Source organism: Triturus cristatus, chromosome 10 (assembly GCF_964204655.1).
Source record: "Triturus cristatus chromosome 10, aTriCri1.1, whole genome shotgun sequence".
In the NCBI taxonomy this organism is placed as follows: domain Eukaryota; kingdom Metazoa; phylum Chordata; class Amphibia; order Caudata; family Salamandridae; genus Triturus; species Triturus cristatus.
The window spans coordinates 80,380,931-80,393,827 of NC_140593.1; positions in this window are offsets into that span (position 1 = coordinate 80,380,931).

Here is a 12,897-nt window from a genome sequence, read left to right on the forward strand (position 1 = left end):
CACATTGCAATGGCAGCAGTGCAAGGTTAGATGTACACTGCAACGGCAGCAGTGCAAGGTTAGATGTGCACTGCAATGGCAGAAGTGCAGGGTTAGATGTGCACTGCAATGGCAGCAGTGCAAGGTTCGATCTGCACTGCAGTGGCATCAGTGCAAGGTTAGATGTATACTGCAATGGCAGCTTGCAAGGTTTCTTTACACAGACGTAGATCCAGCACTGACAATAAAAGAGCAAACGTCACTCACACAGGGGGGGGGTCCAATACAGTCATCTGTAGTGTAAGCCTCCCTCACATACAGGTGCAGTACAGGCACACGTGTTGCACGGTTCGCTAACATGGAGCAGGCACAGTTGCAAGCTTCTCACACATTACAAATATAGTACAAGCATTCACAGTGCAGCTTCACTCACATAGAACAGGTGCAGTACATTGTACATTGACGCTTCACAGGGAAATCAGTGTGAGGGCAATCTTCCCTAACACACACAGCAGATACAGTGCAGGCACTTGACGTGTAGACTTCTCTCGTGCAGGGCACGGATACAGTACAAATTCACAGTGCAAGTTTCCCTAACACATGCCGCAGATACAGTTCAGGCACTTGCCATGCAGGCTTCTCTCATACATTGCACAGGGATAGTACCGACTCACAGTGCAAGCTTCTATAACACACACAGCAGATACAATGGAGGTATTTGCAGTGCAGGCTTCCGTCATACACAGCACAGGGATAGTACACACACTAACTGTACAAGCTTCCCAAACACACACACAGTGGATACAATGGAGGCACTTGCAGTGCAGGCTTCCGTCATTCACAGCACAGGTCATAGTACAGACACTCACAGTGCAAGCTTCCATAACACACACAGCAGATACAATGCAGGCACTTGTAGTGCAGTCTTCCTTCGTACATAGCACAGAGATATTACAGATGCCCACAGTGCAAGCTTCCCTAACACACATGGCTGATGAAATGCATGCACTTGCATTGCAGGCTTTTCCGAGTACACAACACAGATATATTGTAGACATTCACAGTGCATGCTTTGCTAACACACACAGCAGATACAATGGAGGTATTGTAGTGCAGGCTTCCCTTGTACACAGCACACGGATAGTACAGACACTCCCCATGGAAACTTCCCTAACACATACACACATACCAGATACAATACAAGCACTTGTAGTGCAGGTTTCCCCAGTACACAACACAGGTATATTACAGACACTAATCGTGCAAGCTTCCCTAAGACAAAGAGGAGGTACAGTTGCAAGCTTCTCTCATGCCAACAGATTGGATGCCAGTGCTTGTCAATAGGACAAGTATTTGCAGTGCAAGCTTCCATCTCTGAAAATGCTACTTTTAGAAAGTTGGAATTTTCTTACTTGAACCCCTCAATGCCTTTGTCTGTCTCTGAGTATACATCTGGGTTGGGTGACAGCTGGACTTTGTGCATTCCCTCTAGAAATTCACACACAAAGGGAGCTGGAGTGTGACATTTGCTATCTGATGACCCATCACAAGGCAGATGGGCCTTCCTTAGGTAGATTTGGGAGGGGTGAGCTGACACTTGCACCTGAATAGGGCGGTGCATGTCTCCACAAAAAGAGCTGCATACCCCCTGTAGTGAGTGTGGAGCCAGAGTAGGAAGGCAGCGACCTTGTTATCTTCGAAGGCCTCTATGATGCCTTCTCCACTTCAAAGGCACATTTGGGTATAATACTGGACCTCAGACACCATGTACTCAGAACATTCCTGGAACCATGGACATTCTGCCTGAAAGAAGAGCTGCTGTGCTGTAGGAGGGACTGCCACTTTACTAACTGCATTGTTGTGTTGGCCTGCTGCCTGCTGCGTCTTGCCTGGGAGTGGGAGGGACTAACCTGCTCTCTACATCATTGAACCCAAGTTTCCCCAAGGACTTATTAGCTTGCCTCCTATTCTCTGAAGTCTCAGGGTCACAAAAGACCTCTTGTAACTTTGCTGGTGCTGTTGGACTATGACGTCTGTGAGTCCTACCCTTGCCTGAGGTGTCCCCTTCAGTACTGAACCTCAAAAGTGGGTTCCTGCAGCTGTTTTTGGTGAAAATCAATGCAGTGACATCTTTACGCTGATCAGTACCGACGCAGTGCTGTCCGACGCTGACGCAGTGCCTATCCAACGGCTTCAACTATCCAAAAGGTTTCAACTGCAAGGCTTGACGACGGCACAGCACTGAGCCTTCGACAGCTGTCGCAAGACTCAACTCGACTCCGACGTATCAACCGGACTCCATGAATCGGAACCGATGTAGGGAGCCCTCGATGACGACGCTTGCTCCGTAAAAGGCACTTTTTTAGAAGGCCCTGTGTGGGTCCTGTGGCCGGACTGCCCTCTATCACAGCTGGCCTGAACTTTGGATTTATCCCTGTTTTGCGCGACCTCAAGTAACCTTTTAGTGCTATTGACTTCTGAGGGCTGTTTTTGGATTTAATCATAAAAAATTCATATTGCAACTTCTACTGATTGGATTTTTGTCGCTTTGGTCTTGCTTTACTCAGATAAATATTCTCTATTTTATTAAACTGGTGTGAAGTCTTTTGTGATGTTTTCACTGAGTTACTGTAATTAAAGTGTTGCACAAATACTTTACACATTGCCTCTTAAGTTAAGCCTGACTGCTCTGTGCCAAGCTACCAGAGGGTGAGCACAGGTTAGTTTAGATTTTGTAACCGACAGACCCTGACTAGGATTGTGGCTCCTGCTTGGACAGGGTGTATACTCTGCCAACCTCCATTTCTAACATTGACATTGCGCATTCACATGTTCTTAGAGATAGAGACATCCTGGCATTAAATCAATCAAGATGAGGTGAAATGGTTTCTTTGGATGAAAGGACACACCTCTGGCAAATATCAAGGCCTCACACCACAAAGGGAAAAGGAGATAGAAAAATAGAAAACAGCTATCTCAAAGGAAAAACGCAAGGTTTTTATAAAATGCCTTCCTGAGGACTAAGGTCCCACACTTAAACCTGCCCACCCCAGCGTTTAAGTATATTTTTTATATGAGGTGACCGTACATGTCACTTCTATACAGAGACACTCTGAGTTATCCCAGTTTTTGGGGAGTGGGGTTCATTTTTTGGGCTCAGGGCAGGGGGAAAAGGGACAGTTTACAGGGCAGGGGTATGATCTTTAGCATGCATGTCCCTTTAACCATAACGGGGCATATTTACAATAACTGGCGCATCCCTGCATATCAGCAGGGATGCGCCAGTTATTGTGCGCCACAGCTCCGCCACCATGGATGCGCCGCAATTACAATGCGGCGCACCATGGGGCAAAAACGGCACAGATGCGTCACGCATCTGTGCCGTAAGAGTGGCGCATTGCTGGAGTTGCGTCCCAGGCGCGATGCAGCTCCAGCAATGCTCTGGGGGGCCCTATCTTGTTAATGCTGCGTCAATCCTTACGCCTGCTTCAGGCAGGTGCAGGGTTTTGACGCAGCATGGGCCTAAAAGTGACTGAGTGAAATCTTGTAGATTTCACTCAGTCACTTTTAGGAGGCGTTCCTGCGCCGGAACGCCCCCCCCTGCGCCGGAACGCCCCCCACCTGCGCAGGAACGCCTACATGTGGCGCAGGGCTTTACAACGTGATGCATCTCCCAGATGCGTCATGTTGTAAGTACCCCGCACCATGGCGCAGGATTTGCGCCGCTGCTGCGTCACAAAAGTGACGCAACGGCGGCGTAAATGAGGCGCAAGGGGCTTGTATATCTGCACCCATGTCTTTACTACGAAATTGTGTGGTAAAGGCATGCGTGGTAAAGACGCGGTCATGGTACAGACCATGTGGTACAGGCATGCGTTGTATCATCATACAATAGTTTTTACTACTTCCTTTTCTCTTTGTTGTGTGAGTGTTTGGTTATTCAAAAGGAAGGAGGGAAAAGGAGAGGTACCCCTCTCCCTTTTTTTGTCTTTCCAAATATCAATGTCTCTCAGGTTGAAGGGCTGGTCATTCATTTACATATGTATACACGCTAAGAATAAAGCCATTTGCTGTGGCTAACTTTTTCTACTCTCCTCAGGATTTTTTTTTCTCTGTGGACCAATGACTTTTCCCGCATTTTTTCCAATGTCGGGTGTTCCTTCAAGTTGATGGATGGTTACCAACTTGCTATGACACTTCATCCTAGACCATTAACTCCCCGGCAGTGGGAGTAAATTTACACTCACGCAAAATTGCACTCTACTGGAGTTATCAATTTACGGGTGTAAATTCACATTTTGCGAGTCCCAGACGTGCTCTTACACTGGTCAGTACTGACATTGGTGCACTTACGTCAAAATAAAGGGCGCAAACGGCCTTATGAGTCGGACCTTGAGTTTTCCATGAATATTTTCCTATTGTTCGATGTTTTAACTGCTGAGGACGAAACCATCTCTGGACACAGCTGAAAAGACGTCAGCAGCGTTCCCAAAACTCAGCAAGACCCTTCATAAGTTCAATGTGGGAGGCATTTCCAATTACAGAAATGACCCTATTTGCGAGTTTTATTAGAGGCCCACAAGACCGCATCATTATCTTGAAATTAGACAACTTTACCGGGCTGTTCATGGCTGTTAACATTTTGCAAACAAATGCATTTTCAGCGGATTGACCGAGAAATGTCACCGGAAGGCATATTTATCCGACTCTAATTATAAAAATGCAGCCTCATCATGTCCTGCTCTGGCTCCGGAGCCGGCTGTGAGCCAGGAGCAGAGTGCAGGCGCACCGGGCTGGCCGCCCAGCTGGAGGCGGACTTCTGAGAAGTTGTGAGCCACGAAGCCAGCACTGGGCGCTACAGCGTCTCCCGTGCAGCTCCAGGCTGGAATGGAACCTTGCCCAAGGGCTTGGACTCGGCCCAGCAGAGCAGAGGGCCTGGTGGAGGCAAGGGTGGAAATGGAAAATCCACAGCCTTGTGGAAAAGGTGCTGAAGCCTCTGTTTGAGGTTTCACTTCCGGTGGAGAATCCGCTGACAGAATTACCACCACCACAGGATTACGATGATATAGATGACTCCAAAGAGGTATTCGCCACCATTTGGAAACCCTGCACAAATTAGCAGATTTTCCCTTATCGCCCTACGTTAATTTATGCCCTACGCGCAACACTTAGGATTTGGAACCAGTTGGACCAGTCAACTGGAAGAGATGTGGTTGTCTGATGGTTACATTGTAGCCTGCGACCAGAGTTCTAACTTAGCTCCTGCTCTTCCACAAATTGTGTGGTCTTGGGCATATCCCTTCCCTCCAGTCTGGCTTATCTTCTAGTTCCTACAGTTCTGGAAGTGTGGTTGGGATCTTATCATAAATCCCAGTTACCAGTCCAGAGTGTTGAAGACTCTGGCCGCCTTACCTGCCTCAACTTCCACAATTGGAAGCTCGTATTCTGGATTGGAACCAAGGCCATCGCTTGCTTTCGTAGCTCATACTATTACAGCTGCTATAAAGAGATGGATCCGTGATTTTGATGCGGTTATTTTGAGGAACGAACGTAAGAGCAAGCATGAAGATCACAGGCCGACCTAAAGAAGGTTGGGAAAGGAGCACACACAAGTCGGTTCCCCTAGCAAAATTATCACGGTTGGGTCCATACCCATCAGAACCTACCTGCACATGATCCTGCTATTATCAGAAGATAACAAGCTATAGAAAGTACTAACCATCATCTAATTGAATTTCGAACTAAATACAATGCATCATTAATGATCTCAAATGAAATAATTCTTTAAGATCTCAACATAACCATGGGTTCCACTGCAGTGTAGGATGAAGATCCTTTATTTGATTCCCATCACAGCTTACACTTTGAACCAGTTACTATGTAACCCAGACAACACGTTTCCTCCCCCATGTTCGGAACTTCTTCAGGGCTGTAATAATTTTGTATAAAACAAAATACATTTTTAATTCATAATTTGATAACAATAATATTTGCATACAGCCACCATCAACTTTCCTTGCAGCTGTTGGTCAGCAGACAGTAGAACATGGGTCTCTACATCTTGTGTCTCAAGTGACCTAAGAGGTGTCCACTTTTACACAAGGCGGAACTGAACAATGCAAACAGGGGCCGGATGGCACGGCTTCCACTGCCACGAGAGGACTTTTCTTCACTATATACTAAATACATTGTTTCTTTAAATTGTTCTTACATTGCAATTCTGGTAATCCAAATTGATCTGGCACTTTAGGACATACGATGGCCACCACTTAGATTGTGGTATATCCTGATATGTTACATACGCAGTTAGGTGACTGATAGGACACAACTTGTAATACAGAAGGTGGTCACACATGTGGAGCAATGAGTGAGACAAGAAGAGAAATAAAAAGTTAAGATGATGAAGTAAAGCCGCTGTAGGTAAAATGTAGATACTATTAATGAGCGGCTTGTATCGATATTCTAGTTCGCCACCAATGCCTATTGGACAATGCCTTTATCAATCCTCTGTGATGTTGTTATATGATTTATTTTCTGTAGAGTGCAACATTCACTGTCGCTTCTTAGAACTATTGATAAAACAACACAACTCCATAAGCACGAGGAAGGTGGAAAAACTAGGAAATAAACAAGAGCCGGCAGTCCAGAATTAACAATTTAAAGCAGGGTCTTTACTTTCCTGCAAGAAATCTGGAGGTGAGGAAGAGCCCTGATGAAGGCCCAGATAAAGCTCTGTGTCGAAACTTATGGTGCTAGTCTAAGACATTTGCAGCAACTGTTGGTTGGTAAATCAAAAAGTATGCTGTGGCCTTTAAAGAGTAAAGTGTCCATCATAAAAGTAGAAGAGCAGTGATTGGCTGGTGGACGACAACAAGAGACTTTAAAAGGGCGTGTTCTGTAACAGGCAACCAGTGCAGCAGAACTACTGGCAATGAGTCCCGGTGTCTCATCCAGACCTGTGTGGCCCTCTCAGTTTGTCTGTTAGACCAAGGTAATGTGAATTAGCATGATCCAGCCAGGATTGCACAGGTGTTCTGCTGGAATAGCAGCAGTCAAGGGTTGTAGAACACATGCAAAGACTTTATGGTCCACAAAGCCAGTTTCTTCAGGATAACAAGAGTACATGGAATCAAGTTCTATTGTAGCCATACTGATAATATTCTCTGCGTCACACCCATGGATATAGTGTCATGGTAGGAGGTTGAATTTACAAAGGTGTTCAAAATCTGTGTATGTCAGTAAAATAAAAGAGGCTTTGTAAAGTGAAGTACATCATTCTTTACAAATCCATATTACCTTGAAGAAAGCATGCAAGGCAGCGATCAAGAGAAATGGTACTTTTGGAATTGTTGATCCAATGCAAAAGTGGTTGCAGAGTCTCACTGACTGCATGTGGGTCTTCCTGCACTCGACGGCAGCTGACCATGGTTTTGAGAAAGCAAACATCCACCGCACTGGACCTGTCAAAAGCCTATCACAAAATTTAGCTACAGTAGACTCTAAGGGGCAGATTTACAAGCCCCTTGCGCCACCAGTGCGTCAATTTTCGCGATGCACCTGCGGCACATTTCACTGCCCCATGTTTACAAGGACAGGAAAAGTCACTTTTCTTGTCCTTGTAAATACAACCCCTTTACATGCAACACTTTGGATGAAAGGGGCGGTCCATGGGTGTTGCTCTGGGTGTTCCCACGCAACACCCATGGAACCAGACACATTTCCAGATTTACGAGGAATCGTAAACCTGGAAATGCGTTGGAATGCTACGGCGTAGCGAGGTGCAACGAGGAGAAATGTTTTCATTTCTCCCCGTTTTTTCCTCTTTCAATGCGTGCTGCATTCTACAGCACACATTGAAAGAGGAAAATGCCTGAAGTGAAACAATCTCCCCATGACGCAGGCAACCTTGCACCATGGTGCAAGGGTGCCTGTGCCGGCGCATGGCTGCAGTTTGTGCGCCAGTGCAGGGGAGAGCACAGGAATGTGACATATTATTGTAAATATGTTTCATTCCAGTGCTTTGAAAGTGCCGCAGCCTGGCGCAGCCAAAGGGCTTGCGTTGCCGCGCTGCAGTACTTTCTTGTAAGTCTGCCCCAACGCGTCTTACATCACTAGTGAGGATGGCTCTTACCAATTTCGGTGGTCCATTTGGTCTTGCTACCGCACACACTATTTCTCAACAGGACATTCAAACTTTGGTTCATGCAGCAGGGGGTACATCTTAAATCCTGTACATCGTATGATTGTTAGACTATCAACCACAAAAATATTGCGGTACAAAAAATATAATTATCAAAAAATGGACAGCAAAAATCAATAACATAGTGTACCAAAATATAAAAATTGCTGTGTATATATATTTCTATCAATATTAAAATTTAAACACAAAAAAAGTAATTGTTTTTTATAAAAACGCAGTATTAGTTTTAGAATAGTAAAGTAAACAATTGCCTACAGGTGTCATGATTTTGAAATCTTATTTTAAATATGTAAAGAATAATTTAGAAAAATATATGTAATAAAAAATAATAATGTTTAAAATACGTTTATTTTCCCTTAGCATATAAATTGAGTCAAATATTTTTGATACAAATTAATATGTATTCACATTTTGAAAACATATATTTAAGTTTCATTAATCAACAAAGACATATCTAATTGATGAACCCCGTAATGTTATAAAAATAAATGCATATAAATGTGCATAGTATTTATGCCACTATTATAAATATAAAAAACATAATTTAATATAAATATATACATATTTAAAAAAGTTAAAATTCAACAAAAAAATGAAACGAGGTAGCATGAAACAGTAGAAGGTACATTCATATTTACCTAGCACTAATCATTTGAAAGAAAAATGTGTGCGGGGTGGGGTGGCGGGGTTGGGATTTACTATTCCGACTCAGTACAAATGGGGCAAAGGGCATAACTTAAAGTGGGTTCAGATTTACTCTTCTAACCCTAATCTAGTAATCTAAATTGTATTGGAAATGCCTAGATTGAAGGGGACAAAATTACTCTTCTTACTCCATTCCAACGAGCACTGGAGAAAGTACATATATTGAGAATGGGAGAATCAGAGTTATTATTTGAACCCCAGTCACAATTTAATTGAGAACGAGCATATATACTGGGGTGGGGGAGGAGGTGTCAGGTTTGCTATTCTCACTACCTTCCAGTAAAGATTGTGAAAAGTGTATATAGTCTGGGAAGCACAACATTAACCATTCTTATTCCAGACCCACACATGTTGGGAAATGTGCACATATTTCGGGGAGTTCCACATTAAGCATTCTAACTCCAGGGCCTCAAAAATTGGGTAAACAGCATGTATTGGGAGTATTGGGAGGAGCAGTGGAAGGAACAATATTCTAATTCTAGTGGCACTCACGTTGGCAAATGTATAATATTTAGGGAGTGCCGGATTTACAACTTTAGGTGTAATCCACCAAATACTGGGGGGAGGGCATATATTGGAGGGTGGTCATATTTTCTATTCTAAATCCAGTCCCACGTACATTAGGTAAGGTCCATATATTGGGGGTGCAAAAATGATTATTCTAAATCTTGCTCCATGAATTTTGAGGAAAGAAGAGTTTGACTTATGGTTGTGGGTAAGATAAGGTTTCAACAATCTAACTGTAAATATTCAATGATTTTAAAATAAAATATAGGTACATGTGGATTTATATAATGCCATATCCCCCGTGAGGGTATCCTGGTGCTTTGCGTGTCTGTGGACTAGCCTCCAGGGACCTATTTGAAGAACCAGGTCTTTAGCTCCTTGCTGGAATCAGGAAGCGATAAGGAGTCCTAATGTGGAGAGGGAGGTTGTTTCATGCTTTAGGGACGATGTGTGGGAAGGCACAGTCTCCTAAGTCCAGCTGAGCGTAGGTGCTTGGAGAGTTGGTGGAACTGCACAAGGCTGTTCAGGGAGAATGGGCCTGTGTTGTGTAGTTCTTTGTATGTGTGGGTGAGCAGCTTGAATTGTGCTCGCTAATGTCTCGGGAGCCAGCGTAGTTCCCTTAGATGAGGTGTGATATGAGACCATTGTGTTGAGGACTAGTCTGGCTGCTTCAGTTTGGACGCTCTGAAATGTTTTTGTGAGCTAGTTGGTGATTCCTGCATAGAGGGAGTTCCTGTTGTCTAGTTTGCTGGTGCTGTGGGCTGAGTTACAGTTTTACTCATGTTGCAGGTAGCTGAGGTGACTAAGTTGATTAGGGTGGACATGTCCAGCTTGCTGTTCATGATGATCCTGAGGTTTATTGCTTGTGTGCTGGGGGGTGGGTCCTATGGCTGTAGGACAACAGATGGAGTTCCAGGCAGGGTATTCTTTCAGATAATTACCACTTCGATCTTGTCTGAGTTGAGTTTGAGGTAGGTAGACTTCATACAGAAGGCCACTTCGGTCATGCACAATTTGAAGTTGTTTGTGGAGTTAGGGGATTAGTCAGAGAGGGACAGAATCAGTTGTGTGTCATCAGCATAGGTAAGCATGTTGATTTTGTAAACGCAGATGACATTTGCCAGTGGCATCATGTAGTTGTTGAAAAGGGTTAGGCTGAAGGAGAAACCTCCCCGCAAATAAGCTTCTGGGGTTCTGAGGAGTAGGGTGGGGTGTTGACAGTTTGCGTACTTCCAGTAAGAAAAGTGCATATCCCTAAGAGGGTGGGATCTTCTATGCAAGCCTCGCGAATTCATCTGATCATGATGTGATAGACTGTGTTGAAGGCTGCAGAGAGGTCAAGTAGGATGAGTGCTGCAGTCTTTCCTCTGTTGAGGATCATTCGGATGTCACCTGTTGATGCTATGAGGGCTTTTATGAGGTGGTTAGGTCTGAAGACTGATTGTGTGGCATTGAGGAACTGGTGGTTGGTGAGATGGTTGGCAAGTTATCTGTTGATGTCTTTCTCTAGAACCTTGGCTGGGTATGAGAAGAAATAGAATGGTTGGTAATTCACAAGCTTGGATGGGTCTGCTGAGGGCTTCTTCAGGAGACCGTTGGTGAGTGAATGCTTCCACGCTTCCAGAAATGTGGCTAAGTCAATGGAGATGTTAGGAACGGGAGTGAGAGCTTTGCTAACAGGGGTTTAACCTTTGTCCAAGGTGTGGCAAGGACAAGAGTCAGACAGGGCCCCAGAAAGGAAGGTCTTCATGATTGCTGTGTTTACCTCTGTGGTGATAGGACTCCATGTTGTAAGGGTGTCTCTTTTGTCTGATGCCAAAAGGCTTATTGCAAGGTTGATGGGGTCGAGTAATGGGTTGAAATTTGTGAAGATGGCTGTGAGTTTGTTGCAGAACAAGTCTGAGAGGTTGTTGCAAAATTCTTGGGTTGGGATAATGTTGCTGGTGGTTGCTGCTGGTGTGGTGAAGTCCTTGATGAGAGCAAAGATTTCTCTTCTGTTAGAACTGTTGTCGATGTGCTTGACAAGAGCTTTCCTTTTTGTTTGCTGTATTTGCTGGTGGTAGCATTTCTGAGTGGATTTGAAAGCTCCCTTGTTCAATTCTTTCTAGCTTGCTCTCCATCTCTGTTTCAGTTGTTTGCAGTGCCATTTGGTTGCTCTGAGTTCTTCCGTGTACCAGTTGCCCTGCATTCACATTCTTGCTGTTTGACTAATTTTCCAGGGGCCAGGGCATTAGTGGAGGCAGTCACCCAATTGTTAAAGTTATTGATGTGACCTGATAGCTGGTCTGTGGGCTCTGGTTGTTTTTTGTAAAGGGTGGAGGCCCAGTCCACCTCAGGTATTCTTTTCCAGTGTTGGAGGTCAGGACCAGACATGGTGGTTCTTTTGCGGTGGAGATTGTTGATTGAGAAGCTGACAATGGCGTGGTCAGGCCAGATAGTGGAAGTGAGTGTGTTGATTGTGATTCTGTTGAATGAGGTGAAGACAGGGACCAGGATGTCTGCAACAGCATGGGTTGGGGCTTATACATATTGGGTAAGTCTGAGATTTCCAAGGTTTCCAAGGAGTGCGGCTCGGTTGGGGTCGGTCATCTCTTATAGGTGAAAGTTGAGATTTTCTAGAAGGATGTAGGTGATGGAGTCAATGGCTATTGGCACGACGAAGTCTGAGATGCTGCTGGTGAAGTTTGCTCATGGTTCTGGGGGTAGGTAGATCAGAGTTCCACTTAATGTGAGTTTGGCTGTGACTTGAGGTTTGAATTTGAGGTGGTCCATGTAGTTGATTCCTGTTTATGAGTTTGTGCTACAGTTGATAGTGTCTTCTCTGGGTGCGCGTTGGTGGCCCTGCCTGACAATATTGTAGTCTGCGGAGATTGCTGTGGCAATGTCATGTGTTGATGGTCTGGTTAGCCATGTTTCAATGAGGAAAAGGAGGGGCCTTCCAGTAGGTCTGAAATTTTTGTAGTGTGTTTGTTGAGTGAGAGGATGTAGAGGAGCATGAATGTTATCAAGCAGTGGGGTGCGGGTGTTGGCTGCTGTCAGCTTGGTTCTTTGGGTGTTGGGATAGTGGGTGTGGTGTTGCAGGTAGAACAGGAGGAGGTGCAAGGGAAGGCTCCTTCCATGTTGTGAGGTGCGGTGCGGCAGTACCGTTGCGAGAGGCCGCCAGAATTGTGAGCATGGAGGAGTGCGAAGGGGTAGTGGTGGGTCAGGGGAGGATCAGAGTTTCTGTTTATCATAGTACCGAAAATATATGTTATTAATATAATATGTTTAAATATAATATATTTTTCATGTTTATACACATTCATATATATGTACATACATATTTACGTATATATATATGTTTATATATGACACATCATAATGTAATATAATATAATTTTGAAATTGTATTGCTTTTAGTACATTTAAATTAGTGATTTATTCATTTCTGAGTATTACACTTATTTATATATCAGCCCGTAGGACATCAAAAATATTTAATAATTTAATTTAAAAATATTACATAA